The sequence below is a fragment of the Candoia aspera genome, chromosome 3 (assembly GCF_035149785.1).
Source record: "Candoia aspera isolate rCanAsp1 chromosome 3, rCanAsp1.hap2, whole genome shotgun sequence".
NCBI lineage: Eukaryota > Metazoa > Chordata > Lepidosauria > Squamata > Boidae > Candoia > Candoia aspera.
Genome location: NC_086155.1, coordinates 84,139,550 through 84,156,246, shown reverse-complemented (window position 1 = coordinate 84,156,246; position 16,697 = coordinate 84,139,550). Strand labels below are relative to the sequence as shown.

The 16,697-nt window shown below is 47.5% G+C and overlaps 1 protein-coding gene across 2 annotated transcripts in view; it reads left to right on the top strand.

Annotated features, from left to right (window-relative positions):
- Positions 1–5,555, top strand: part of DIPK1A (divergent protein kinase domain 1A) — a 39,842-nt gene extending 34,287 nt beyond the window's left edge. For both annotated transcript variants that reach the window (XM_063298262.1, XM_063298263.1), the window contains one exon: positions 5,243–5,555. The gene's annotated coding sequence lies outside the window, so the exon portion shown is untranslated. The remainder of the gene's footprint in view (positions 1–5,242) is intronic.
- Positions 5,556–16,697: the final 11,142 nt, after the last annotated feature.

The window sequence follows — 16,697 nt, the reverse complement described above, 5'->3', positions numbered from 1 at the left end:
CAATCATGATCGGAGCAGGAGGAGGAGGTTGGGGATGCCAGCGGGAGGAGTGGACAGGCTTGAGCAAGTTGCAATGGCAAACGGGGTGCAAGCATTTCAAATTGTGAGGCAGGTCCAATTTAACAGTAACTGGATTGATAAGACCAACAATAGGGAAAGGACCAATGAACTTGGGAGCAAGTTTTTTAGACGGTTGTGGTGTCTTGATAAATTTGGTAGATAGATACACCTGATCCCCAATCTTGAAGTCGTGTTGCAAGGAACGATGTTTATCGGCTTGAAACTTGTAAGCAGCCTGGGCATCAGCCAAAGCCTATTGAATCACCAGCCAGGAATCACCCAGCTTAACAGCCCAGTCAGAGGCAGAACATGTTTGGGAAGGGGGCTGTGGCAGTTCAGGGATGGGAACAAAGTCGTGACCAGAAACCACATGAAAAGGGGTTTGCCTGGTACTTTGATGGACAGCGTTGTTGTAAGCCACTTCAGCAAAAGGCAGTAACTCCACCCAATCGTCCTGATGGTAGTTAATGTATGCTCTAAGAAATTGGTCAAGAGTGGAGTTTAAAATCTCAGTAGATCCGTCAGTCTCAGGATGGGAAGAGGTGGACAGCGCTTGTTTGGTTCCAATCAATTTTAAAAATGATTTCCAAAACTGGGAAGTAAACTCTGTCCCGCGGTCGCTGACCAAACAGGAGGGGCTACCGTGGAGACGGTAGATGTGGATGAGAAATAGGCGCGCCAATTGCGGGGCTGACGGGATGGATGCACACAGAATGAAATGTGCCTGTTTGGAAAAAAAATCTTTTATAACCCAAATGACAGTTTTCTTCTGACTGGGAGGAAGATCCACAATAAAATCCATAGAAATCTCGTCCCAGGGACAGGACGGGCTGGCCACAGGCTATAGAAGCCCCTGCAGTTTCCCCCCCTTACGTTTTGACATTGCACAAACAGGACAGGAAGCCACATAGTCTTTTACATCACATCTCAAGGTAGGCCACCAGAATTGACGACGAACCAAATGTAATGTTCTAACAAAACCAAAATGCCCAGCAAGTTTATCATCATGGGAACACTGTAAAATGTCAGCTCTTAAAGTTTCGGATACATAAAGGCGGTGTTGCACCCATGCCAGACCATTTTCAAAAGAAACAGTGTCTTTATTAGCTAACAACCAAGTGTCAGATTTCAGCACCTGGAGAAAGTCTTTCTGTAACTGGCAAGGAACTTGCACTTTCCGCTTCCCAGGCTGGGCTGGGGGCAGGGTTGCCTGTGCACAGGTCTGGCTCCGAGTGATAGCAACTAAGCCCAGTTGTGGTTCAGTGAGAACAGTCCCAACCACATCTGCCACGTGGTCAAGGTCCTGAGGTAAACGTGACAAAGCATTGGCCAGAAAGTTTTTCTTTCCCGGAATAAATTTTAACTGGAAGTTAAAGCGACTGAAAAATTGAGCCCAGCAGATTTGTTTAGGACTGAGACGCCGGGGGGTGCGGAGGGCTTCCAAATTCCTGTGATCAGTCCAAACCTCGAAAGGGCATTTAGCACCTTCCAGGAGGTGACACCAGGCTTCCAAAGCAGCTTTTACAGCAAACGCCTCCTTTTCCCAAACATGCCACCGAGTTTTGGGTTCAGAAAATTTTCTGGACAGATAAGCGCAGGGTTTTAAGTGATTTTCAGAATCTCTCTGTAACAATATAGCCCCAACTGAGGAGTCAGAAGCAACAACTTGGACCACAAAGGGGTGTTCAGGATCGGGGTGCTGTAGAATAGGCTCAGCAGTGAAGAGGGTTTTTAACTTCTCAAATGCTGCCTGGCATTCAGGCATCCAATTCAGCACTGCCCCAGGGTTTTTTACATTGCGTGTGTCCCCCAAGCCCTTGGTACGGAGTAAATCAGTGAGGGGCAAAGCAATCTCAGTGAACCCCTGGATAAATTGGCGATAGTAATTACTCAACCCGAGGAAACTTTGCAATTGCCTCTGGGTGCGGGGACATTCCCAACTTAAAATCGCCTGAATTTTTGCTGGGTCCATTTCAATGCCCTTGTCAGACACCCTATAGCCCAGATAGTCAAGTTGGGTTTTGTGAAATTCACATTTGGAAAGTTTGGCATAGAGTTTGGCATCTCTAAGCTTGCTTAACACCTGTTTGAGGAGGCGTTGGTGTTCCTCCTCGGTTTCAGTGTAAATGAGAACATCAGCTAAATAAACCAGGACCCCTTTAAACAAATGATCATGTAATACTTCATTAATCAATTGCATGAAGACTCTGGGCGCCCCTGCCAACCCAAAAGGGAGGACTTTGTACTGAAATGAACCCAGTGGGCAATTAAAAGGGGTTTTCCACTCATCTCCAGCTCGTATGCGGATGCGGAAATAGGCTTCACGAAGATCGAGCTTGGAGAAAATCTTGCCCTTAGACAAGTGAGCTAACATGTCCTTCATGAGCGGAAGAGGGTACTTGTTGCAAATTGAGACAGAATTTAACCCTCGATAGTCCGTACAGAGTCGAAGCGTACCATCTTTCTTTTCCCGGAATAGCACAGGGGCCCCAACTGGGGAATTTGCAGGTTCAATAAAACCCCTTGACAGATTTTTGTCAATAAAGTCCCGTAGTGCCTCAAGCTCCTTCTGAGTCATTGGATAAATTTTTGGCTTGGGCAATTGAGCATTGGGAACCAACTCTATTGCACAGTCAGTTTTCCGATGGGGGGGTAGCTGATCTGCTTCCATTTCCCCCAAAAACATCTGCAAAGTCTTGGTATTGATCGGGCAAGCCTTCTAGGTGTACCAAGTTAGGGCGCAGCATGGCGATTGCAGCCCTTCCAACCCCTGCACGTGAAGCTCTGTCCGCTGTAGGAGCTTGGTAAAACCCATCTTTAAAAGTCACAGTTCTGTGTTCCCAGTTTATATATGGGCTTCGATAGGTCAACCAGGGGATCCCCAGAATTACCAAGGGATTGCCAACAGGTGCTACTACGAATTTCAAAGTCTCACGGTGGCTGCCCATTTGCATTGCGACAGTTCCAGTGAAATGGGTTGCCGCCGCCCCCCCACTGTTGAACCATCCAACTGTGTGAAGATCAAAGGCTGCTGGAGGGGGAAACTAGGCAGGTCCAAAGCAGCAACCAGATCAGGGTGAATTAGACACCTGGAACACCCAGAGTCAACTAAAGCCCAGACCTCTGTAGTTTTTGTGTGGGAGCCCAATTTCACTTTTACTGCTAAAGTGGGACAGTCAACACTCACCATAGCATCATCGCGCCCATCCTCCTCCACCTGCCCACAGGCGGTCTTCATGGCAGGTGGCTGGCGTTTCCCGCCGGCTCCTTAGAGTCGTCACCAGCCTCTCCCGCGAAGTAGAATACTTCCTCAGCATCGGCTGTGCCCTTGGCTGCTGTCATCCGCCACGAGGGGGGGGGCGGTTTGGCCAGCGGCTTGCCCGCTTGATCTCCAGCCTTGGCTTTTGGGCAATCAGCTGCTCGATGCCCTTCCTTTCCGCATCGGAGACACTGATCCCTCGCATAGCGCCGATCTCTCTCCTCTTCCCAGGCTCTATAGCCTGGCCGGGCAGCAGTTGCAGCACTTCGGGGTCCCCTCATGGTGGCTGGTGGTTTTTCAGGTCGTCTGGTTTGCATGAAGGTATGCTGGGCATGCTCAGCCTTGCCGACCAGACAGATCCATTCGTACAATGACTCTGGGTCGTCCCTACACAACGCCCACCGTAGGACATCCCGGTTGAGTCCCTCTTTAAACCGTTCTATTAAGGTTGACTGAGACCAGTCGGGGATTTTCCCAGCTAAAGCCTTAAACTCCAGGGTGTAATCAGCTACAGACAGTTGGCCCTGGGTAAGATCCTTCAGCGCCTGCTTAGCTCTTGCCTTGGCCAGAGGATCCTCAAAATGCAGCTTTAATGCCCACATGAAGTCCTTGAAATACTCAAGTTCAGGGGAGTCAGCCTCACATAATTGAACATACCAGTCAGTCGCTCGACCCTTCAACTTGGTGGCAATGGCAGTTATCTTAGCCTCTTTGGAAGGGAAGCATGCTCCAAACTGCCTCATGTAACTTTTAGCATTGGTTAGAAAGAAAGATAACTTTGTTGGATCCCCATCAAACTTGACAGAAAAGTCTCTCACCCCCACTCCTGTTGGAGCGGAATTGGTGGCTGCTTGAGTGGTTGGGCCCCAGGTTACAGTAGTTCTCCCTCTTCGGGGTGGGGACACTGGTGGTTGAGCTCTGCAGGGTGGAGATTCGTCCTGGAGCCGTCTCCAGCCTCGCTCCGCCGGCGGTCCGGGTGGGAGGATGGGTGATGGTTGCGTGAAGCTGGGATCTCCTTCGCGCCTCACCTGCCCCCCCAGTGATAGAGACAGGTTTCTTAATATGTACTCCATCGATTCTATTTTGGCCTCCACCACTCTTAGCCTTTCAGGGGTTTGAAATTCCTCCCTCCCTCACGTGTTAGGCTGTCTCTCTGTTGATACCGTGGTAGATTCTACATCTGGGTTCAGCGAGAACTGATACTTCCAGGACGCCTGGGATGTCCCTGGCTGGGGTTCTCCCATTTCTTCCCAGATGATCAACTCTGTGGGTGATTCGCTGGGTGCCAGTTGCTCTGGTTCTCCCCCATCGTCAGATTCCTCCACCTCAGGGCTGGAACTCAATTCCTGCCGGAAATCTGAAGGTTCTGGGGTGAGGCTCAGTTCTCCGCTCTTGACTGTCGACTCGAGCATCAAGCTAGCCGTCTCCTCAAGTCCCCCGGTCGTGAGCTTGGACTCGGCCATCGTTAACTATTTTCCCTCACAAGAAACTAATTTTGGAGGAGCTAACGGTACAACTTTGGTGATTCTCAGCTTTATGTAATGAATGCCTATTCTAAAATGCTATCAGACTCATGAGCAGGAATTCAAAGATATCTGATTTATTAAAGAATAGTATGCAGGATCACAAGGAAAGCTGAGAGTGATAAACGCGCGCCAAATGCAAACTAAAAACCCTTGGTACAAATGAGATCCCTTCCCCCATAGAATCTTCCCAAGCTCACAATCCCAGGTGCTCCTAACGGCTTCTGATGGTCCGCGGGAAAAGTCCTTGAGCAGAGCACATAACCCAAACACATTCCATTGAAATGAACATAGATACAGAGCTTGGCACAAGGTTTCACAGCAGCTCCCTCCCAAACAGAAACGTGCTTCAGTGCCATGGCATGTGAAACATTATGATGTACAGTGTACATTGAAACAGTGAACATGACACTAGTTGATTCTGGATAAATTTGAACAAGGTTCAATTTGAGAGTGCTGTGGAATGTGTGCCTTATCCTCTCCAAATACAAGAAACGAATAAATACGACAATTTTAGTGGACAGAGTTTTGTTGGTATAAGTGAAAATCACTGAATTCTGCTTGTAGTTTTCATATTCTTGTAACAGAAAATTGATACTTAGGATGATTTAATTTGATGATTTGTTTCTGTCAAAGGTTGATTGCTGCAAAGCAGAAATTACCATTGAGGAATAGAAAACCTGAACTGGGATTAAATCTATTGAGATGATAAATTTGTTTGATTCTTTACAGTAGCAGATAGCCCTTTACTGTCCCCTAGTGAAATATGTTGGGGCGCAGTTGCATTTAATAATTTTTTGTATAAAAGTCAATAGAATACAGTAAAGGATTAAGGAAATGGTATATAATGGTAAAATGGTAAGCCATGTACTGTATTCTGGGAGCCACTGAAGGTTCCATTCAAACATCACACAAAACTTAGACTAATTGAGTATCAGTAGCAAGCCTTAGATTCATATACTTCTTCATCCATTCTCTGGCCAGAAGTACATCAGAATTTTGTATTCCAGGTTTAAGCTAGGGATAGGAACCTTTTGCATTCCATATGTTACTATCTTGTCTGAAGTTATTGGATTATGGTTTACTAATTAAATTGGATTATGCTTTACTAATTATGATCCATCCTAAAACAAACTACAGGTAATAAAAATTCTAAGTAATTTGTAGTTTTGCTGGTTACAATTAAAATATACATGTATGTGGAGTCCTTGGTGCTCTTTGAGCCTTGTTGTTTTCTTGCAGATGTTCAGGCAACATCTTCAGGCACTGAAGATGTTGCCTAGTCTGGCAATGAAACATCTGCAAGAAAACAACAAGGCTCAGAGAGCACCAAGGCACAGTTCAACCCTGGGCTACAAATATTCGCTTCGATTGGTAATACTTGTATGTAATATGTAAAGCCAATTTCCAAGTTCCTGTGTGTGTGTGTGTGTGTGTGTGTACGCGCCTGCACGTGTGTGTGCAAAGGAAAGGAGAATCTATTTCACATCTACAAGTACATTTTTAAAAGGCAGTTCGGTAGACATTGTCATGATCGCCGTTGCGATGTTTGCGACATCGTAACGGCTCGCATGACAAAGCACGGATGCGTGTCAATGACTGGAGTGGTGCGGGCGATAAACCGGACAAAGAAGGTAATGGGTTTGGGAGATCTATTGAACAACAAGGTCTCATCGCCCGGTAATCGACCATTGACACCATTGTCAAATAAATTATCAGGGCGAGGTTCGGAAGGGCACGTTCGGGCTTTCGAGGAATATCGAGGTCTAATCACCTGGTGATGGACCATTACCTTGTAGGAAGATAAACAGGGCGATGCCCGGGGCGAATGGGGCTGGACGACCTCTCACCTATCAAGTCTTGATGGCCTGTCACTCCGTGGAACTCGTGGGAGTGTGGGGTGGAGTGCTGTTTGGCGCAAGACTATTTAATTCAACTTTTGGCGCGCTTCCCTCACTCTCAGCTTTTTACTGGTGTGCATTCTATTCTAAATAAAAGCCAGAGCTTAAACTTGATTTAGAGTCTGAGTCTTTTATTTGGTCTTAGGCATTCCTTACATAAAGCTGAGAGTCTTTTAAGAACGAACCTCACTAGCCTCTACCAGGAAATTTTTTTTTTGCGAGAGAAGCAACTAGCGATGACTGAACAGGGGACGATCCTGGAGTCGGCGCTTCAGAGCGGAGACGTGAAGGACTCAACGTGAGTGGGGGAGGCGACCAGACAGCTTCTGGAATCGGCACTCTCGAGATGGGACACGAGCCCCCTCCCTACCCACACCGCACCCCAGTTTGGAGCCTGGAGCCCCAGCCCGGAGTGGAGGGCCCTGATGGAAGAGGGAGTTGTGAGTCAACAACACTTCAGGTGGGATGGCATAGCGGACCCCCGGCCGGAGACATCCCACACCACTTGGAGACTCCAATACCCCCAGATGCCCGAGAGGGAATTCGCAGGACTGCCGATCAGGCAACAACCAGCAGCACCGAGGATGGACGATCCCGTCACACCGGACAGGATCAGGACTCTGGAGTCCAAGGTGCAATCATTAGAACACATGCTGCTATCCATGTCAACTGTGGTGAGTGAGCTCACGAAGAGTGCTGCTGCGCAGGGCACAGGGAGGGGTCTCGGCATCCCACCCACCCTATCACCGGCCCTGAGAGGAAGGGGCCAGGCATGGGACTTTTTCCCAGGGCCCCGTGGTTTTATTGCGGTGGGGGTTACTCCTACTCACTCACAGGTTGGGGTTTCTCCAGTTGGTGGGATTGCTAAAGACTTTCCAGTAAAATTTGATGGTGACCCCACGAACCTGTCATTCTTTTTAACTAATGCAACAAACTACATCATAATGCAACAAACGGACATTGTTTTGCATCGGAAGGGGCTAAAATCTCAGCTATTGCCACAAAACTTAAGGGCAGAGCCGCAGACTGGTACGTACAAATGTCAGAGTCCAGAGCCCCAGCCCTGGCTACCTTCCACACCTTCCTGACCGCCTTGAAGCGGTACTTTGAAGACCCCCTGGTGAAGGAGAGGGCTAAAGGCGCTCTGAAAGAACTTAATCAGGGGCAGAAATCGGTCGCAGATTACGCCCTAGAATTTAAGGTCTTGGCAGGGAAGGTCCCTGAATGGTCAGAGGCCACCCTGATCGATATGTTTAAGGATGGCCTCAATCGAGAGGTGTTGCAATGGGCGCTGTACAGAGATGATCCAGACTCACTGCATGACTGGATCTGTCTTGCCGGGAAGGCTGAACACGCCCAGCGCACCTTCATGCTGGCGGCTAAGAGAGACAGGCTTCCTCCCAGTGGGAAAGGGCCAGTGCCACAGTCGGGCCCGACATGGGATGCCAAAAGACAACATCGCTTTGCCCGTGGGCAATGCATCAAGTGCGGTAAGGCAGGTCACCGTGTGGCAGAATGCCACAAGGCTAGGACGGCAGATCGCCCACCTAGACCGACGCAGAAGGCTCCGCAGAAACCACCCAACCCTCCCTGATGGCTGACAGGGGCACTAGCGACCCCGGACGAAGAAGAGGACGTCTACCTCGCGGGGGACGGGTTGGCCGCCCCGGAGTAGCCGGCGGAAAATGCCTTCCACCTGTCCTAAACAGCGGCGCTGGACAGGTGGTGGAGAATGGGCGCGATAACACCAGGGTGAGTGCAGACTGTCCCATCCTGGCCGTAAAAATTGAACTGAGCTACTGCTCCAAGACCATTGAAGTCGGGGCTTTGGTGGACTCCAGGTGTTCCAGATGCCTGATCCACCCCAACCTAGTCACTGCACTAAATTTACCGTTTCCCTCACCCGAAGCCGCTGATCTTCCAGCAACTCAATGGTTCCACAGCGGGGGGGGGGGGGTGCTGGCCACCCAAGGTACAGGGAATGTTACCCTACAAATAGGCATGCACAGGGAAACCATAGAATTCGTGGTCACCCTGGTGGGCAAGCCTATAGTAGTTCTGGGAATCCCCTGGCTAACTCGCCACAATCCCTACATTAACTGGAGGACCCATATGATAACGTTTGAGGATGGGTTCTACCAGGCACCTGCTAAGGGAAAATCCCTCACTTTGACTGTAGGGAGGGCTGAGATTGTCGACCCTCAAGTTCACGCTTCCCCCATGGAGGGGTTGCCGGAACAATACACAGACTTCACTGACGTCTTCGGGGAGGAGAAGGCGGACCAGTTACCCCCCCATCGCAAGATGGACTGTGCCATTGAACTGCTCCCTCATGTCCCATTGCCTAAGCCAAAAATTTACCCAATGACACAAAAGGAATTGGCAGCGTTGTGGGACTTCCTCGATAAAAACCTTGCTCGGGGCTTCATCGAACTGGCAAACTCGCCGGTTGGAGCACCCATTCTGTTCCGCAAGAAGAAGGACGGTACCCTAAGACTGTGTACAGACTATCATGGGTTAAATTCAGCCTCCTTGGCAAACAAGTACCCACTCCCTCTCGAGAAAGACATGTTGGCACACTTGTCGACTGGAAAGGTTTTTTCCAAACTGGACCTCCGCAAGGCATATTACCACATTCGCATCAGGGAGGGGGATGAATGGAAAACAGCTTTTAACTGTCCCTTGGGCTCCTTCCAGTATAAGGTACTGCCTTTTGGTCTTGCAGGGGCCCCAGGGGTTTTCATGCAACTAATTAATGAGGTTCTGCATGACCATTTGTTTAAAGGAGTACTGGTTTATCTGGACAATGTCCTGATATACTCCAAAACTGAGAGAGAACGCGAAAGATTGGTAAGACAGGTTCTCACCAAGCTCCGGCATGCTAAATTTTATGCTAAGCTTTCCAAGTGCGAATTCCATAAGTCGCGCCTGGATTACTTAGGCTACAGGATTTCAGATAAGGGCATCGAAATGGATCCTGCAAAGGTTCAGGCTGTTTTGAGCTGGGAGCGCCTGCGCACCCGGCGCCAGCTCCAAAGTTTCCTGGGATTCGCAAATTTCTACAGATCCTTCGCAAAAGGGTTCGCGGAGATTGCCCTGCCCTTGACTGATTTGTTGTGGACCAAAGGCGTCGGGGAGATGTGCAAGGTAAAAAACCCAGGGGCCGTGCTCAATTGGACTCCCACCTGTCAGGCTGCTTTCGACCGGTTGAAAGCTCTCTTTACAGCGGAGCCAATTTTATCCCATCCCGACCCCAAATGGCCTTTTGTCGTTCAGGCTGATGCCTCTGATTTTTCAATTGGGGCTATCCTATTACAAAAGGATTCTGCTGGACTCTTGAAGCCCTGTGCCTATCTCTCTCGGAAATTTTCTGAGACAGAAAGGCACTGGCATGTCTGGGAAAAAGAGGCATTTGCAGTAAAAGCGGCACTGGAGGCTTGGTGTCACCTTTTAGAAGGGGCGACTTGCCCTTTTGAGGTCTGGACAGACCACCGCAACTTCGAGGCGCTCCGCACGCCCAGGCACCTCAGCCCTAAGCAGATTCGCTGGGCTCAATTTTTCAGCCGTTTTAACTTTCAGCTGAAGTTTATTCCAGGGAAGAAGAATTTTTTGGCAGATGCACTTTCCCGACAGCCCCAAGACACGGAGCCTGTCTCTGACATCGTGGGGACTGTGCTCTCTGAGTCTCAATTGGGTTTGGCCACTGTCACCCGGAGCCGCGCTCGGGAACAGCCTCCCCCCCCCCCTGCAAACGACTCCGGCGCAGCCCGCTCCGGGCCGCAGGCAACCACAGATGCCAGGTGGGTTGCGTGCAGATTTTGCCCTTGCATTAAAGTCTGATCCCTGGCTCCTTGCTAACCCTGACAAGGTTTCCATGGAACAAGACCTCACCTGGGTGGAGGGTCGTTTATACGTCCCTGACTCGCGACGATCAACTATCCTCAGCCGGTCTCATGACAGCAAACAGACTGGTCATTTCAGGTTCCTCAAATCCCTCCACTTGACCCAACGTCAATTTTGGTGGCCCTCGCTGAGGAAGGATGTCAAAACGTATGTGGCATCCTGCCCTGTTTGCGCAATGTCTAAGCGACCATCCGGTAAACCCCAGGGGCTGCTGCAGCCTGTGGCTAACCCTTCACGCCCTTGGGATGAAATCTCTATGGATTTCATCGTGGATTTACCGCCCAGTCAAAAGAAAACAGTCATTTGGGTAGTCAAAGACTACTTTTCCAAACAAGCTCATTTTGTCCCCTGTGCCTCTATCCTGTCAGCACAACAGCTGGCAAAGCTCTTTTTGGTGCACATGTACCGCCTTCACGGCTGCCCCTCTCGCTTGGTGACCAATAGGGGCACACAATTTACCTCACGGTTTTGGCGGGCTTTTTTGAAATTAATTGGCACCGAGCAAGCATTGTCAACCTCCTGGCATCCCCAGACTGACGGATCTACTGAGATCCTCAATGCCACCCTTGAACAATTCCTCCGCTCCTACATCAACTACCACCAGGACGACTGGGTGGATTTGCTTCCTTTCGCGGAGGTTGCATACAATAACGCTGTGCATCAAAGCATGGGACAAACCCACTTCAGGGTGGTGTCGGGTCGGGATTTCGTTCCCATTCCCAAGCTCCCACAGCCCCCGTCTCCAGTAGTGGTGGCCTGTGATTGGGGTTCTAAACTCACAGACTCCTGGCCCGTCATTAAGGACGCTGTCAATGAGGCACAGACCTCATACAAACTTCAGGCTGACAAGCACAGGCGCCAACAGCCGCCTTTTCGAGTAGGGGACCTGGTTTATCTCTCCACTAAATTTATCAAGTCACCTCAGCCTTCCAAGAAACTGGCCCCCAAATTTATTGGCCCCTTTCAGGTTACACAAATTGTGAACCCAGTCATGGTGTGTTTGGATCTACCTCATAATTTGAAGCAGCTGCAGCCTGTGTTCCACTGCAGCTTACTCAAGCCGGCCAGTGACACCTCCCGGTGGCACCCACGCACTCCCCCCCCTCCACCCGTCATGATCGACGGACAGCAGCACTTCGAAGTCAAGGAGGTTCTCGACTCCCACAAGCTTTGTGGCTCTCTCCAATACTTAGTGCGCTGGAAACACTTTCCCCACCCTGAGTGGGTCACTGCCCGCGACATTCAGGCCCCTGAGCTAGTCTGCAACTTCCATGTTGCATATCCCTCCAAGCCCTCAGCTTGATTTTCTTCAGGGGGGCGGTATGTCATGATCGCCGTTGCGATGTTTGCGACATCGTAACAGCTCGCATGACAAAGCGCGGATGCGTGTCAATGACTGGAGAGGTGCGGGCGATAAACCGGACAAAGAAGGTAATGGGTTTGGGAGATCTATTGAACAACAAGGTCTCATCGCCCGGTAATCGACCATTGACACCATTGTCAAAGAAATGATCAGGGCGAGGTTTGGAAGGGCGCGTCCAGGCTTTCGAGGAATATCGAGGTCTAATCGCCCGGTAATGGACCACCTCGCAGGAAGATAAACAGGGCGATGCCCGGGGCGAATGGGGCTGGACAACCTCTCACCTATCAAGTCTTGATGGCCTGTCACTCCGTGGAACTCGTGGGGCACACCCAGGGAGTGTGGGGTGGAGCGCTGTTTGGCACGAGACTATTTAATTCAACTTTTGGCGCGCTTCCCTCACTCTCAGCTTTTTACTGGTGTGCATTCTATTCTAAATAAAAGCCAGAGCTTAAACTTGATTTAGAGTCTGAGTCTTTTATTTGGTCTTAGGCATTCCTTACAGACATTAGCTGACATGCAATGTAGGGACACCTCTTGGCTTGAACACAATCACACTATTGTGTTCTGAATTGAAGGAGCTACCTCTATCAAGCCTTCCAACTTACATTTGACCCTCTTAAAACATACTATACCATTCTCAGGAGAAATATCAAAGATATAAGGCATACATGGGATCAAAAACTTAAACAATCCTATTCAACTTAATGATTTGATAAATAATGGGTATTTTAGACATGAGAATACTGAGGAAGTGAAAACCAAGGTCAACTGTCCATAGTCAGTAGCTCACAGACAGTGACAGTAATTATGCTATTCTGTTACCTCTATTTAATGACCAGTACTGTATGTGCATATTTTAGAATGCATTGCAAATGTTTGCTGCAGCTGCCTTATCTGAAGCAAAAACTGTTTCTTGAATTGCAAAGGAAACCTCTGTACTTATTTAATGGGTGGACAGTGATCACTTGAGAAGCCATCTCAGATCTATTTCAGAAAAGGAGAGGATATTACATCTTATGCTGGAGGCAGATCACTGCATTACAAAACTTGGTAATTTTTATGCAAATAGAAAGTATTGAAATGAGGGCATTCAGCAATGTGGGGCATGCATACATCAACCTTCAGTGTTAGGGAATTTGTGGTCCTCTGTTGGCCATACTAGCTGAGGGGGCAGGCTGTTATAATTCAACACCAATATGGAGAGCCACAGGTTTCTCATCTCTGTTACTGCCAGACCTCCCAGGTAAACCAGACAGGAAACATGGCTAGATGAGCTAATTCTACTTTATTGTAAGGCTACATTAACAGAATCTTGCAAGTCTGGAAGTACAAATCTCCCGCCGTCACTTTTAACAGCCTGATACGTTAGGGCGGATCTTTTTAAAGTTTCTTCATTTTCCCATTATGCAGCTGCAGGCTCTTCCCCCTTTTATCTGATCATTCCCTAGGCAGCATCTCTTCCCCTTGTCCCTCAAAGTCATTCACACATACCATTACAGTTAGTAATGAATAGATATTGCCAATTTTGATAGTAGACGTGCTTCCTTTTCAGAACAATTCCAATAGTGCTGCTCCTTTCCTTCTTGAGATTGAAGAGTTCATGTAGTGAACTCATAAAGATATCACGGAAGGTGCTTGACTGTTACATAATTGGCCATTTCTATTCAGTTTCAACTTAGGGATACCCATAAGAGCCCAGGGTAAACATCTACAACTTGCTATGAAAAGGATCTAGTTTCAGGAAGGGATTCCATTAAAGGGTCTGTAGAAGCAATCAAGCAGGTAAGTGTGACCAGAAAAAGTGGGAAGGAGAAAATAAAAGAGACCCTCAGGCAAAACTAGTATCTGTGAAGTGAAGCTGATATGGGAAATTAGGTACCTGCCCCTGCTGCTTCATATAATCAGCTACAAGAAAGTGTCCTCCCACTATTACATGACAATTCCTGCATCTCTTTGGGTAAGGGAACAGAAGTTTTGTTGACCAGGCACCAAAACAAAATTATGGGTCAAATATATTCTCTACTAATTACCTGTAAAGCCAGTCTGGCCTAATGGTTAAGGCATCAGACTAGAAACCAGGAGACCGTGAGTTCTAGTCCTGCCTTAGGCACAAAGCCAGCTGGGTGACCTTGGGCCAGTCACTCTCAGCGCTAGGAAGCAAGCAATGGCAAACCACTTCTAAAAAAACCTTGCCAAGAAACTGCAGACACGATTGAACAAATTTTTTAAAAAATACTTTAGAAGTATATACTGTTAGGAATACCAGTTTTGTTCCCCAAATTATCTGTAAATTGAGGTGGTTGTCTATAGTATGGGGGCTGTCACTTTTTTTTCCATGGCGCCTTTCTGAGCTTCATTTACCTGTGTGACTCATCATTCAGTGGTGCTTAGAAGTGTGTGAACCCTTCTGAATTTCCAGTATTTCTGGAGATTTCTGGGGGAGGTGTGGCACACTGAAAAAGGCTCTGCAAAAGCATGGCAAAGGCCAAGGAACCGGTGAGTAGACCAGTTCTTTGGAACCTCTCTGGATAAGGAGAGGGCAGACAGTTGCCCACATGTGCTCTGGTCGGCTGCTCCCCACAAGACCACTGGACAGCTGTTTTTTGTGGGTTTGAGCATCAGGAGATGATGGGATTAACCATCTTGCTCGCAACCATGGCAGAGACTTTTAAAGGACATTAAGTTTGCAAACCTCACTTTCTGAAATGACAGTGGTTTATGGATTTGTTTATGATAAGAGATGGGATATGGGATGAAGGGATGTTTGTAACCTTAGAGGGGATGAAGACTAAATTTATTTATACTTGTTGTGATGAAGGTTGGAAGTCACTTTTTCTTTATTCTTACTTTTATCTATTTTTATCTAATTTCTTATCTATTTTTTCTTTTTTCTTGCACTTTTTACCCCTTTCTATTCTTTCTTTAAGCTTAGTTTGTATTAGATTTTACTATTATAATCAAAATTCTTAAGAAAAATTATGTAAAGGATTTTCAGTATTTCTGCATAAATATTACCTAAAATGTGATCCGTTCTCCACACAAGTCCTAAAACTAGATAAAGAGAACCCAATTGAACAATTGAGTCAAAAACATTATACTTGTTGAGTACCTATGAAGCTCAGCTACCACTTGAAGACAGTCAATAGCCACTTGAGCAAGCCTCACCAACCCCAGCTTCACAGAAAGGACAGAAGACACTCAGGTTCCCATGGGTCAAAGAAACTGAAGGACTACTTAGAGGAAGAAGTGTGCTGTGGTGGGCAATACCTTGCTGAGAGAAACCAAGGGCACAGTGTGCAGACCTGATAGGATATTGTAGGATATGTACTGTCCTCCAGACAGGCTGCCAAGACACTTCATACTCATAGATAACTATCCCTTCCTACTGCTTTATATGAGGATGAATTAACACTGACCAAGGAAACCTTGCATGGATCTCCAGAGACTATGAGGCCTTGGGCGGGAAGGTAGTGGGAGCACAAGTAATGTTTTTGTCAATTTTCTTTTCTTTCAGCATAGAAAAGAGGACAGGATCCTAGAAGCAAACAATTGGGTGTGTAGATGGGGCTGCTGAGAAGAGTTTGCGTTCCTCAGGCACTTACTGCCCTACCTAAATGAAGAATTCCTGTAAAGAAGTGGTCAACATCTCAGAAAGACTGGGAAATACACGTCTGGAAGCTACCTGGCCAATCTGATTGGGAGGATATTAAACTACAGCGATAGAGAAGGCATTAAAAGCCCAGAACCAAATACACTGGGGCTGGGGCCAACGATGCAGGAAACACAAGGGTCAAGATTGGCAGGAAACTACAAAAGCAGAGCCTGTTTCAGATGTTTCTACACCAATGGAGAGATTATGAAAAGCACACAGGAATTTAGAACCTTAACATTGCAGGGCAAAAGCAGTATCGTAGGAAACACTGAAACTTGGTTGGATGACACACATGATTGAAACCAGCCTTAGAAGGCTACAACTTAATTCAAAAGGAACAGATTGAACAGAAAGGGAGTTGTTGCACTATATATAAAGTGCATGATTCCATAAAAATTCCCAAATCGGAGCATGGAATGTAGAAATTGTTTAGATAAGAATGAGAGGAGTGAAACAATAGTGTTATTGTCAGTTTATTACAGACTACCTTGACAGGCAGAAAATGTGGATGTTTCTGTCAGATGACCAGACTTCCAAAGAGACACAGAATGGTAACAATGGGAGATTTCAGCTACCCTGATACGTGTTGAAATCTAACTGCTAAGAGTCAGAGGCCCAATGAATTACTGTTCTCGTGGACATCTTAATTATTCAAATGGTAAAAGGGAGTCTTCAGTTGCTTGAAGTGAAAGTAACTAGTACCTTGGGAAAAAGTAATCATTATCCCTGAGTTCATGATATCAAATGGAAGAGGAATAAAGAAAAGTCAGATTTTTCTGATAGGCCCAAATTTATACCCATCCTGTATTGGCTTTATCATCAGTTCTGCTAAATAAAGCTGTGGGTCTGAACAGGCATGCACTGAAAATGCTGGCATGCAGGCCCCATTTCACCTGAACATGTGAAAAGCTCAAGTGGGAAGACAGCCTTACACCTTTCTGTTCAACACACACATAGGATGGAGACCTGAAGGGGAGCTATACTTGTGTTCACTTTAGGTATATAGCTCCCAGGATGAGCCAGGACTCAAGGCAGA